At 51.0% G+C, this 13,029-nt stretch overlaps 1 non-coding gene across 1 annotated transcript; it reads left to right on the top strand.

The window, feature by feature from the left end:
* The first annotated feature begins 8,888 nt into the window (after positions 1 to 8,888).
* On the top strand, positions 8,889 to 8,965 carry Trnag-gcc (transfer RNA glycine (anticodon GCC)). Its single transcript has one exon. It is a non-coding gene; the product is annotated as a tRNA-Gly (tRNA).
* Positions 8,966 to 13,029: the final 4,064 nt, after the last annotated feature.

Genomic DNA, 13,029 nt, shown 5'->3' on the forward strand with positions numbered 1-13,029 from the left:
ACCATCTTTGAAAGTAAACCAATGTCCCAAAACATCAACCCCAATCGCAACAAAGGTGGGCGAAAGGGCGGAGTGAAATCCCTGGCCAAACCCCTGGACAAAAACGACGGCAGCCTCTACACACACCCCTAGCCTCACTCCCCATCGGCTCTACATCTGCAACGATAGCCGTCATGGACAATTGACAAGCTCATATGCTGCGCTTCCCTCGTCACACCCTCCTCCGAAGAGGCTGAGGAAGTGGCCATAGCGATAGCCCTTACTCAACCCGGCACCAAGACCATCATCACCGACTCCTAGAGAGCACACAGCAACTACAGAAAATGGTGGGTGTCTCTCACAGTGGCTCGCATTCTCCAAAAGACAGACCCTCCAAATCCCAAAACCGAGCTCCTATGGGTCCCAACGCACTCCGAAGTCGAGGGCAATGAGTTTGCACATCAACAGGCCTGCGAAGCTGCCCTCCGGGTCGAGGAGACTGCACAACGATCCACCACTAGTTATCGCGAAATACTCAGACACTACAAGAAGGGGAGGGCACGTTTCCCCTTACCTCACCACTACCTCACTCGAGAAAAACAATGCATCTATCGGCAAATTCAAGCCGGGCCCTTTCCACACCCTCTACTTCAAAACAAAATCTACCCCGCGCGATACGACAAGGATTGCCCTTTCTGCAAACGACTCGGCACACTCCGCCACGTAATTGGAGTGCGACTTTTCCAACACCGTCCCTCCTCCACTCCCCCACCAGAACCACCTTACTTGAGCGATGGGAGACTTTTATGCTAAGCCCTGCCCTGGAGCACAAGGCTCTACTGATCGCCAGGGGCCTGGAGGCCTGAACAGCATATGGAACCCCTGAAGAGGGCCCCACTCCATCTGGCGAATAACCGCGCCAGCATTTTTGTCTTAATAAAGTCTATTCTCCCTCTCTCTCGGACTCCCACTGCTTAGGGGATGAGACGGGGTGGGAATGTTGGGGGCAGGAGAAGACGAGGCGGTAGGTGTTGACAGGGATGTGACAATGTGGGCAGTCAGGGGGGGAAGTGAGGAGGGGAAATGTTAGATAGGATGATGTGGTTGTATTAGGTTTCGGTCTGTAGTCGGCGGAGAATGTACGCTTGTTGGGCGGTGAGGGAAGAGCGGGGGGGGGGGGTATCGCCATTGAAAGTTGGTGTAGTGGGAGGGCATGGAGTTGTACCTGGGGTCGAGAGGTGTCAGGGCTGCTGGATCGAGGGTGGGGTAGTTGCTAGGTCGAGGCGAGGCTAAGAAAGTGCCTGGGTAGTCAGTGCGGGGGCGGCGGCGTGGGCCGCCTCATTCCTTGCCTGGCCGGAGTGGCCTGGATGGAGACGATGAATGGAGGCGATGGAGCGGTTATTGTCTTCAGGGAGGCGTTGAAAGAGGTGAATGGCTGCTGGCGGGGCGAGTCCGGCTCAGTAGAGGCGACAGGCTTGCTGCGAGTCGGTAAGTCGGCTTGCTGCGAGTCGGTTGGTGGCAGCCGATCAGGGCAGCGTGGGCGATGGCGAGGGACTCGGCGGTGAGCGTGGGGATGTGGCGGTAAGAGGCCGCGGTGGGAGTCGGCTCTCGTTGGTGAGGACTGCGATGGTGGTGATGTGGTGGGTGGAGGGCTAGGCGATATCGGTATAGCGGGTGTTGTGATCCGTGCTGTAGCGTTTGTCGTGGAATCGGAAGCGGGCGTTGCGGCGGCCCAGTTGTAGAAGGGGTGCATGTGCTTGGGCACGGGAGGGACGTAGATACGTTGAAGTATGGAGAGGGGAATACGTAGGGGCGCGTGTGGGGTGGCTTGGGCCGTGCGTCCGATGAGCTGAAGTACCCGTCTACCGGCCGTTGTGAGGGAGACTCGGTGGAGGTGGGAAGTACGTTGGGCTTCCAAGATTTCAATGAGGGTGTTGTGGAGGCCAAGCTTGGGGAGTCGTATCTTCGAGGTGTATACATAGGGAGGCGTAAGGCTACTTGTAGGTCTTGTGGATCAGAGCGCCCAGCTTGTCAGCTTCCTGTATCTTGAAGTTGACGAAAGGGAAGCTGTATGTGTGGCGACTGATAAGGAGCCCGGGCTTGAACGAGTTTGCAGGTGTCGGATTTTTTGAGGCCGTATAGGTGGATCCGCGGATGTGCCGAATAAGGTGCGTGAACTGGGTGATCGTCTTGTGGAGCTGTGGGAGAAGAATGGCGCCGAAGCTGCCGTAGTGAAAAAAAGAGCCTACTACCCGAAGGGTGATGACTTGGAGTATGGGAGTGCCGTGGATGGTCACTTGTGGGTCCGGGGTGAGTTGCGGGCTCGGAGTACGGGGAGGGCCGACTTGATTGGTCCGTACGTTAAGCCTATGGGGTGGAGGCAGGCGACGGTGGTGTCGGTCATCGCCGCTTGCTGGAGGGCATCTTTTTGCGTGCCAGTGGAGCCGCTGGTGGTCCATATAGTGAGGACATCAGCATAACGCGCATACTGGATACCGAAGATGGCATTCAGGTTGCTGTGGAGCTAAAGTAGGGCGATGTTAAAAAGCAAGGGTGATATTACGGAGCCTTGCGGTATGCCTTTTGCAGGGGTGCGGAAGGACGCGGGCGTTGCGGGCGCTCCCTTTGGCTTGAACATAACAAGTGCAGAGCGACGCACGCTTTACGGATTATCAACGGCGACTCGAGGCGAACGGGTGGAGCGGTAACCTAACGATTCGCAATAAGTTCATTTCACGAGCGATTATATTTGAACTGGGCGCGCCCTACCGATAGCAACATCCTCCTTCTACTCCTATTTCTTCGCGCGCGGCGAACGGGAGATTGGAAGCTCGGGCGGCTTGCCTAACCACCTGCAGTGCATCTTGTTTTAATGAAGAGACTTTAGCTGCTCCCTGCCGAGTACATTGCTTGCAGATGCTCGGGCGCTCATCGTCGTAGGTTATTGACTTCGCTAAATGCGCACCACTGCTTTTCGAAAACGGAACTGAAGGCATGATGGATGACTGAATAGTAAGGGAAGCAGCCTGCCTCGCAGTGTATAAAAGCTGAAGTGTGTTCTTTTTAGATGCGATAAGCTCACGAAAAGCTTTACTTTTATTTCACGTGCCCGACCACTTGGAAACTGTTTATTTCAGGAAGACATCCATTGATGCTTCTCCAATGAGCTCTCGACGTTCACCACTTTTGTGACGCCACAAACCGTAGTAAACAAATGCGTGCGGAGCGTCGTCCGCTGTTTTCAGGTTTCAGGCATATTCTGCCTAACTAAACTGCTAGTTGTGAGAACGGGGTATTTAGATTCTCGGCCCCGTAATACATCGATACAGGCCAACTTGTTCCCATCCTTTAGTGTCCCTTTAAATCCCCCAACTACACCCAGATCACAACAAAATTGATGCACAACATTTTTATGAAATTGCAGTATATAGTCAATCAAAAGGCATTTAGCACGGGTTGTTTGAGTGGGTCTTCCATCGACCGAACTGCCGAACCCGTACGAACAAGTCACTCTATTGCGCTTACCATGAACTGGCCCATTAACTGCGGATTCCAAGAACTGGCCCATTCATTCAATCAACTAAAAACTACCAGCATTTGTTTATTTTATCTTGCCCTCATCCACATACCTTTCTTCCATCGTGACCAGTAATCCTACTATTCCATTAAACTTCTTAAACTTTTCTACTACGTCTAAGCATGCGCACATCACTGGTTGCTGGTTTATACGTGCACGGGTGAAGGGAAGGTGGAGGGGGGGGGGGGGGCGTGCACGATCATCTGGCCTTCATGTCCTCACCAATGCCATGCCCATTGTGCTGGTGGGAGATTTAAACGTGGACGTAGCACGGTGCAATGCAACCTGTCTGCTGTGCTCCGTGGTCGAGCGGTTTCGGTTGGTGTGTTATCGAGACAGTAAGGTGCCTACGACGCGGAAAGAAAACGGGCAGTTTCATGCTCGTCTGCTGCGATTAAGCTCAAGACCTTCAAACTTTCATTCAGCTAATTGGCTAGGAAGTATGCTCAATCGCAAATCACAAACAAAATTGTTTTGTTACGTGCACTCCTTTCACTGCGGCCCGCTCCTCTGGTGAACCTTATTCACAAAGTGGAAGGATTTTGAAGTTTTTTGGTACAATCCTTCTGCTATTGCGACTGTCCCTCTGGTTCATTTTAGCGTGCCCTCTTGTTATGAGGGGCGGTAGCCAGCGTCATACTTGGTGTTCACACTTTCGTTGGTTTTATTGCGCTTGGTCTCATTTTTGGTCTCATCTTGGTCTCTACATGGTGCGATTTTCCCTGCAAATTCGCAGATTCGGCGCCGCTCGTGCCGCAAAACGAAGCCCGGGAGCCACCCTAGCGCGGGCGCACGAAAACAAACACACGTGCGTTCACAACACCATGCCGCGTGCCGTTTTCAAAGAACGTTTGATTGGTAAGGTGGAAAAAAGCCCGGTCTATGGAGTACGGAAGTACCCAAGTACAGAAGAACCGAAAAAGAAACCGTCCGAAGTGAACCCCGGGTTGCTTGCTGTGTTTGCATTCTCTGCTTTGTGCGTATATTAATCAATAATTGACGATTGCTACATGAAACCACCAATAAACTCATATTTACTGGAAAACCGTCTTAAAGAACTTGCCCAGAAGGTAAATTAAACTTTTTTAAAATCACAACAGACTTTGCTCATGGCAATCTTAATTTTGTCTGCAAACAATGTGCCTCTGAAATGCGAAAATTGCGACGTTTGCACGCCACGCCATGTAGACGACATTTCCAGGCATTGCGAAATTCGCAAGCGCGAAAGTTAGTTCCACCGAATTCGCAGGCCAAAAACGCACCATGTAGAACGGGCTTTACTAGTATTCGTAATGAAAAAGCGCCACCTAAGCTTTACGTGCCGGATACAAACTAACCCTTCTTGCTCCTTGTGGCGATCACCCGGACGAAGGACGCCTCCACCGAGCGGGTGCCCAAACAGCACCACCAACTCTCGACAAAGAAACATTTGTTCCTCCTCCGACCAGTCCGAACTGCATCGCCTTCAAAAGCTCCCCAAAGATTATATACGCCTAATACAATACTTGAACTGAACCTTGGACACAATATGTCAGACTAGCCGTTACTGTTCGTTCTTCATTGTGGGTTGGCCGAGGCCTTATTTTTTCAATAGGCTGTGGTGGCAATACATATCTGTACATCTGCGAATCTGTTTTTGCATTAACTGTTCGGCCATATCTTTGTATCCACTTTCCTCGTGGGAGAACACAGAAGTGCAGTTTTGGATGACTTTGCTTGAAACGGTGTAGGCTATTGGTGTAGCTCGGTCGCCGTTGCATACTCCTTGAACTACTTTCTGCTTTTTTTAGCGACCGTTAGCAACGAATAAGTAACGATCAGTCACTGCTGACTGCCGCGTCAATTCCCATGCACTTCCTTGGGAGACTCCAACACTGTTGTTTGCGTAGATGGAGCTCTTTCCGCCGCCATTTTTAAAGATGAGGGCTTCAATGCGTTTCGATAACATCCATAAAGACACAATTCCAGTAGCCGTATGCAAAGGTGTCATTTGGTTGCTCTATTGATCATAACTGTTTTTCAAGTGTTTCCTGGGGAATTAGACTTTAGTAAAAGTTTACAGACCCCCTTAAAAAATTGACCGGCCCCTCAGACATTGGATGGCACGCACCGGCTGCCTCTCTTCAACGGCTGTGCTCGAGCCATGACGCGATTTAATATTTACGAGACACTCGGCGTCAAGGTTATAGATCTTGGGCAGTCGCTCGTTTGTGATGATGATGATGATGAATAAACTTTATTTGAGTCCAGGTGCTGATGTAAGGGCACCCGCCCGGTGGGAGGCTTCCTTAGTCCGGGATGCCTTGGACTATGCTGGCCATCCTGCCCTCTCCACCAATCGTCGCTAGTGTGAGAGGTCGGAGCTGGTCAGCAGCTCCACCCACTGCTCATACATAGGGTTGGGGTTAGGGGTGAGGGTAGGGAATTGCTGTCACTCCGATGCCATGTGTTTGTGAAAAAAATTGTTATCCTAGAGGTATCCTGTGATAGGGCTATAGAATGCAGTTCTGAAGAATTTTTTTTTCAGCTTTCCCAACTTACAGTGGTAATGAAACCACACAGTATATCGATGGGGGGCTGGTTTTAGGCGAACAACGCGCAAGCGATCAGATAAGACCCAAACAATGTAGTCGAAGTGGACGAGAGGTATGTGGAAAGCACTGTTCTCCATGCTTTCGCCTTTTGTAGTATACGCCCCGAGCGCGGCCTGTAGGGGCGCCACTGAAATCCCCCTAGCGGCCCGTTTCGAAAGCAGGCGCGGGAGTCCGCGCCCCGCTCCCCAGTGCCGCCGCTGCTTTTGCGGCGCGTTCACGACTGATATTTACCGTTTGTGGGCGTTTGAAATTCATGTTTGTGTGGAGCAGTCACTCTGTTCGCAAATGGGGTGTGTTTACGAGAGTGTAACTGTTTTCGACGCGATCTTAGTGTGGTATTTTCGGTCTGTATAAGCGCCAGGTGTGTGCCACAGGCCAGCGTCGCGGAACCGGCGTTTGATGGAGCCGATTGTGGTTACACTGACCTGAATTTACTAGCCGTGTCTCCGTAACCATCGGTTCCTCAGATGTTCATGCTACGGCTATACACTACGATTTCAATCGGTTTTTCGCGCTTACATAATCAGCGGAGCACTCATACCTGACAGCACACCAGTTACGTTTACCAATATTATACCTCAGATATTGATCACCACCATTTACAAGCCAGTCTGTGTTAATTTCGGGAATATTCAACAAAAGTACGATGGACAATGCATAATTATACTCGGGGATCAGCACACGACAGAGTCGTCTTCTCGTGAGGTGCGCGCCCGCAGACCTTCATCTGCTGCATATATCCTATGCGAGCAGCGTGGAGACGGGCTTACAATATAATCCGCGTCCGCGACTAAATGCTTCTTCGAAATATCGTCATATGGCAGAGGGAGCCTGCAGAATAAACCAGAAACTGAAATCAGAGGGCCTTATCACATACCACACTCTTCCAATGATACATTTCATCACTTGTTGAACAGCCTACCCTGTATACTCCCAAAAATGCGTGCGCCGTACGATCAGCTCTTCGTTGAAGTAGAAAAACAAAAGAAAAGTGAACGCGAGATTTATTTGTGGGATTACTAAAACGTTCACTGCTTGATTCCGCTCCGCATTTGTACACGGCGTCCCCCCCCCCCCCCCCTTCCACCGATTTCTCGCGAAATAGCAGTGCATTTCGCGTATAGTTGGTCTAGTGAGACCTACCGGGCTTAAGTTTAGACGAACGTCTTTAGCATGCCAGAAGCTGCACTGTTTTTTTTTTTTTCATTTCCGTTAGAGCTATTATGTTTCTAAATTCCGCATTGGCACAGCATTTATTTTTCTGTTATTTCATTTCCTTGGTTCTTGCTATATGGCATGTGAGGGCACATATTTAACGACGCACAGGCTTGGAATATACTTTACATTTTCGCATGATTTATATTCCTATAAAAGGCATAAGTTATTGTCCGGGGTTGGGTAATCACATCCCCGAAACATATTTTTCTGCGGCGTATATATGCGAAACGAAGCCGCTTCATTGTCCACGCTGCAAAATGAAGCCAACCTCTCATTGTGCCACTAGGTCTAAACGAGGCGTCAGTAGAATTCATTTGTGCCTGATGTTTTGGAGGTGACATGGGTGACATGGGTGATATGTTGCTGCCGTCGCCGACGCCCGGAAGAGCGGCGACGAAGCGCGCAGAACCGCGTCCCCGGGTAGCTCTTGCAGGCGATCGCGTACTCTACGAAGACGCAGCTGCTTTTTAAGTGACCTAAACGTACTCTTTGCCTATAGCCGTCACCATAACAAGTTTTTGGGGCGCGGAAAGGCGAAAAGAAGCGAAATAGAACCAAAACACTGCACGAGCCCCTATCAGTCACACAGCGCAAATCCCGCCAACGCCGCGGAGAAGTGGCGGCAGGCGGCACAGCGATCGCGAAGCTCGAGGCGTATATGAAGAACATGTCCTTACCGCAGCGCCTAATTAACAGAACTTTAGTTGGCAACTTGCATTTTAAATTTACAAGAGAGCAGAAAGAAGTATCTAAGCGTTCGCAGTGACAAAGGTTTCGGAATAATTCGTGTCAACACCGAATGTAGCCAGGAGCCTTCCTAAACTTGAAAGCGCAAGCACGCGCTCGCACACGCGCATTCTCTTCCCGCTCTGGATGGCACGGTATCGCCTCTCTTGAAAGAGGTGTGTTCATTCCTCTGTTCAAGAAGTGTACCGATATGTCCCTGTTGTAAAATTCTTACTGATATCTTGCAATTTGTCATGGGCAACGGAATGGCTGCAGTAAGCCCTCATTGGTGTTATTTTGACCTTTCTCATCATTCCGCGTACTCAGGTAAGCCAGAAGCAGGAAAGCATTGCTTTAGTGGCAAGTACTAAGAATGATGCCATGCAAGGTGCATCCCGAAATTGAGACGCAATTGTGTGAGTCAAGCTGACGCTGCCCTCTAAATCAAGAAATTAACACTACCGGCCAAACTAGACGCCCGCAGCATTACTGGATTGTAAGCGTACCTAGAGCTGCGTAATGGCGATTGCTTGATTTTTTTTGTTTCTTTAGTAAAAGGTCACTGCTTTCCGGCTACCCAAACATGATGTAGCTGTAAGGAAGTATTTGCTGATCGCTGATTTCACATTCAAAGCGCGTTAGCAGACCTGAGTTTCTAAAAACTTTCCTGTGCAGCGTGCCGACTGAACATCTTCCGTGTAAGAGCGTTTCAACGGTGCTGAGAAGACCGGTGACCTAGTTACAGACGGAAGTTGTGGAACGGGCAATGCGAGGCACCGGTTTTCGCCGCTCTATCGTCGGGGTCGGTGGTTCAGTGGTAGAATACTCGCCTGCCACGCGGGTGGCCCGGGTTCGATTCACGGCCGACGAAGTGCGCTTTTTTTTTGTTCAAATATTCGTAATACCCAAGTATAGGGTGCCTTAACTACATCACTGCAGAGGGGAAGGGGAAGTGAATGAATGAATGGCTTTATTGAGCAGGAGGCCGTAGGCCCTGGTTGGGGATTGGGTCAGGAGAAAAAAAAAGTTTACAGTTAAAAGATCAATGTTCAAGTCATGGCTATAGCCCTAGCTCCTTTCACATCTGTGTCCGGGAACACAGATTAGAAACCCGCATCACACTCCCTTGAACAGGCCACTCACAATCGCGTAGTTCGCCACACACTCAAGCGCGGAGGGTCCGATCTAAGTAGGTCGAGGTGATCTTGCTCTGAAGATGGCGGGGTGAATTTCTGGATCAGTGTATCACGTCCTTTGGGGAAGGCAGGACACCTCCAGATTAGGTGACACAAGTTCGGAATGGTGTCCGTGTCACAAAACGGGCAGAAGGCCGACCAAGTGACGTTTGGAAAGTGCCATTTCCTAAGAATGTCCGGTGTGTAGGCCACGTTCGCGTGGGCTTTGTTTGCGAAAATTTCAGCCGATCTTGACAGTCCGCTTATGAGGGATAAGAAGCCAGGCGGAGACGCATCGTGTAGTCGCCTACGGCTCTCAGTGTGCAGTTGGCGACGCTGTTGGTGCCAGGTATTGGAGGGTTGCTCTTCGTGCGAGTGTGGGTCAGTGGGAGGTGAAAGAGACTGAAGACTCTCCCGGGCAGCGTCGTGTGCCTCCTGATTCCCAACAGCACTGGTGGAATGGCCAGGTGTCCAAGCCAATCTAATTTCCAAGTTTTTCTTCTGTAGCGTTTTAATTAGTGAAAGAATCTGATTAGCAACGCCATTGCGACTGTACGACTTGTTCAGTTCTTGAAGGGCCACGTGGGAGTCGGTGATGATCCTAAAGCGAGTGGTACTATGAGCAGTGAGTTGGGGTTCCTGCTCCTGAAGTCTTCGAAGGGCGCCGAAGATACCAAGCAATTCCGCTTCTTCCACTAGCCCGAAATGATTAAATACACGATTTGATCCATTGAGAAGCGGAAGGTCTGGGCATCGCCATGCTACTCCCGCCTCATTACCCATTACGGCAGCATCTGTGAAGATGTCCAACTCATCTTGCAAGCGTTCTGCGCTCAGTTTGCTGATAAGCTGTTCACGGGCCTCATGTCGAATGCGTGGAATCGGCCGCTTTCTTATAATTCCAACCGCTGGCCTTTCCCAGGGGGGAAGCAGAGACGGAAGCGTGTCCAAATCCGACTTGCTATCGAGTTGGTCCCATTTCTGTAGCTTATAGCCCTGATGAGTGAGTTCAAGACTATGTCGGTGCCGTGCTTGCGTTTCTTCGATCAATATATTAAGCGGAGGTAAAGGCAGGGCTTGTTCAAGGGTAGTTATTGGGGTGTGACGAGGAAGGCCCGTAACAGCCCGAACGAGAGACCTGTACAGTATCTGGATATCCTTGACGTGACGAGTGCTAAATTCATATGCAGGGAACCCGTACGTCAGTCTACCGAGGCCTATTGCTCTGCCGAGTGTGAGGCAGGTCCGTTGGGTCACTCCTCCGTATTTGTTGGACATCCGAGTAATGAGGTGGAGTGTAGGGCGCCATGTGGAACGAAGTTGCCGTATCCACGCGTTTGGACTATTGCAGCTACCTACTTGTATTCCGAGTAAACGGATTGTCCCATTTTTGGACTGAATGGTGGAGTCACCTATCTGCAATGGTATCTGGAATGCTGGATTTGTTGCGGTACGGCCATCCACACTGAGAAATTCAGTCTTTTGTGCAGATAGGTGAAGACTGAAGTCAGAAAGGGATTTTTCTAGGCTGAGTACAGCCGATTGAAGCTCCGCTTGCATGATCATGTGGTCAGGATAATCGGCAGCTTCCGTCCAGACAACAATGTCGTCCGCGTAGATCGCGAAACGTGCGGATGTGTCTTGTTCAAGTGTTCTTGCGATTCGATTCATGGCGAGGTTGAAGAGGATAGGTCCGAGAATAGATCCTTGGGGGACTCCTCTATCCAAATAGAATGTTGAGGGTGACCAGGTTTGATAGCCTTTGTGGTTGAGGCGAATCGGCCTGTGTTCGAGGAAATTCCTAATCCAGTTCTGTGCTTTCTGGCTGGGGAAGGCAAGCGCTAGTTCGCGTAGAATACCTTCTTGATTTACATTATCAAATGCCTTGCGCATGTCCAGGGCTAACAAGTAGTCCGGACAATGCTTGCGGGATTTGCGATTCAGCACGCGTCGGAGAAGCCAAAGATAATCTTGGGTGCCGAGGTTGGGTCGAAATCCCGTTTGGGCAGGATGAAACCAAGAAGTATTTTCAAGGTGGAATTGCAGCCGGTTGTGAATCATACGTTCAGTCAACTTGCAGATTGTTGGTGTAAGGGATATTGGTCTGAGGTTTTCAATCTTGCTGGAATCTTTACCTGGCTTAGGAATTGGGTGTAGAATAGTTGTCTTCAGAAGGTCCGAAACGATACCGGTTGTCCAGGATTGATTGATGAGCGAAAGAAGGGCTTCGTGACCAATGGTGGGTAGGTTCCGGAGCTCTTTCCATGTAACCCCATCATGTCCTGGTGCCGAGCGGGGTTTTCCTTGCATGATGGCGATCTGTAGTCCTGCTAGGGTAAAAGGACAGTCAAGCGACTCTTGCGGGCTCGCAACTGTAATGACCGGCAAAGTACGCAGCCGGGACTATGAAGTGAAACTATGGGGAAGTGAAACTATGAAGTGAAGTGAAGTGAAACCGGGAAGTGAAACTATGGGGGGCAGTGGGTGTCGCTTCGCGCCCTTGCCACAGTGCTGTTCTGCGGCCCACGCTCCTTGCGCTGCTTTGTTAAAGCGACGGCCCCAACCCCAGAACACATGCATTTGCATGGCGCTACCCCGTCGTTTCAAAGCGACGCCCCGTCGTTTTAGAGAATTGGGCCCCAAGATTATCAAGTGAGTCTTCCACAACTGCCATCAGGAAAATATGTGACTAACAGAGCCTTTTTACACGGTGATATGCGTGCCAGGCCCTACCGTGTAGAAGATTTTCGAGACGCGCTCACGCGTTTGCCGCTGCTCCCAGAAGTTATTGCTCGGGGGGCGTACCAAATGAATCACGTGTGGGCCGTCACGTCACCTTCAGCAGCGCGGACGCTGTGAAGAAGATGCCGGCCGTCGGAGACGTGAAGGTGAAGGAGAGAAAGTGCCTCGTCATTGATCCGAATAATAAGGACCTTCGTCTGAAGCTGCACTGGTTTCTGCACGGCGTCCCGGATGACGAAGTGCGTTCGGCGTTTGCTCGGTATTAAAGGATGACCGACGTCTCTAGAGAGCGTTGGCGGGGGCCACGTTGCGTTGAAAAGGGCTCATTGACGTGGCATGCGACTATTCTACTAAAGGCTGGCGTCATGCCGGACGATTTACCGCACCAGCTACGTGTGGGCGGGGAATTGACGCTTGTGGTGGTTCCGGGCAGGGCGCCGCTTTGCCTGCGTTGCCACAGGCGCGATTGCCGCGTCCCGCGTTGCTCACATTGTCGGCGCTTCGGACATCCAGACAACGAATGCGTCAAGACGTACGCCCCAGTTGCTGGTCCTACTGGGGTCGCGGACAAGTCCGGACACCTCATGGATGAGGCTGACGCAGAGGAGGCCGCGAGCGGAGCTGCTGGGCCCTCGTTAGAACCTGAGCCAACTGCTCCCTCTGAGGCTAAAGAAGATATCGCACAAAGTGACGCGACCGCACCGGATGACGAAGGGTTACCCTCTGCTGTATCTTCTGCTGCAAATGAGGAAGTCAGCAAGGTATCTGATGGCATTGCCGGGGAGATGGAGGTGTCAGAAGCTGTTGAAGACAACTCCTCCGGTGCTGTGCTTGCAAAACGGCCACGACAAAGCGGCGACGGCAATGAAGAGGAAGTGGAGGCAATTGCAACGGGTGAACCGCCGCTAAGGTTACCGCCGCCAAAGACAGCCGTGTTACACCGAGCAACCTTGAAGCTAAAGCCTAACAATCAGAAGGATCGGAAAGCTAGTGACAAATCACCGCCGTAGATACGTGG

This window comes from Haemaphysalis longicornis, unplaced genomic scaffold (assembly GCF_048455015.1).
Source record: "Haemaphysalis longicornis isolate Haplotype H1 unplaced genomic scaffold, Haemaphysalis longicornis Haplotype H1 scaffold_3, whole genome shotgun sequence".
NCBI classification, from domain to species: domain Eukaryota; kingdom Metazoa; phylum Arthropoda; class Arachnida; order Ixodida; family Ixodidae; genus Haemaphysalis; species Haemaphysalis longicornis.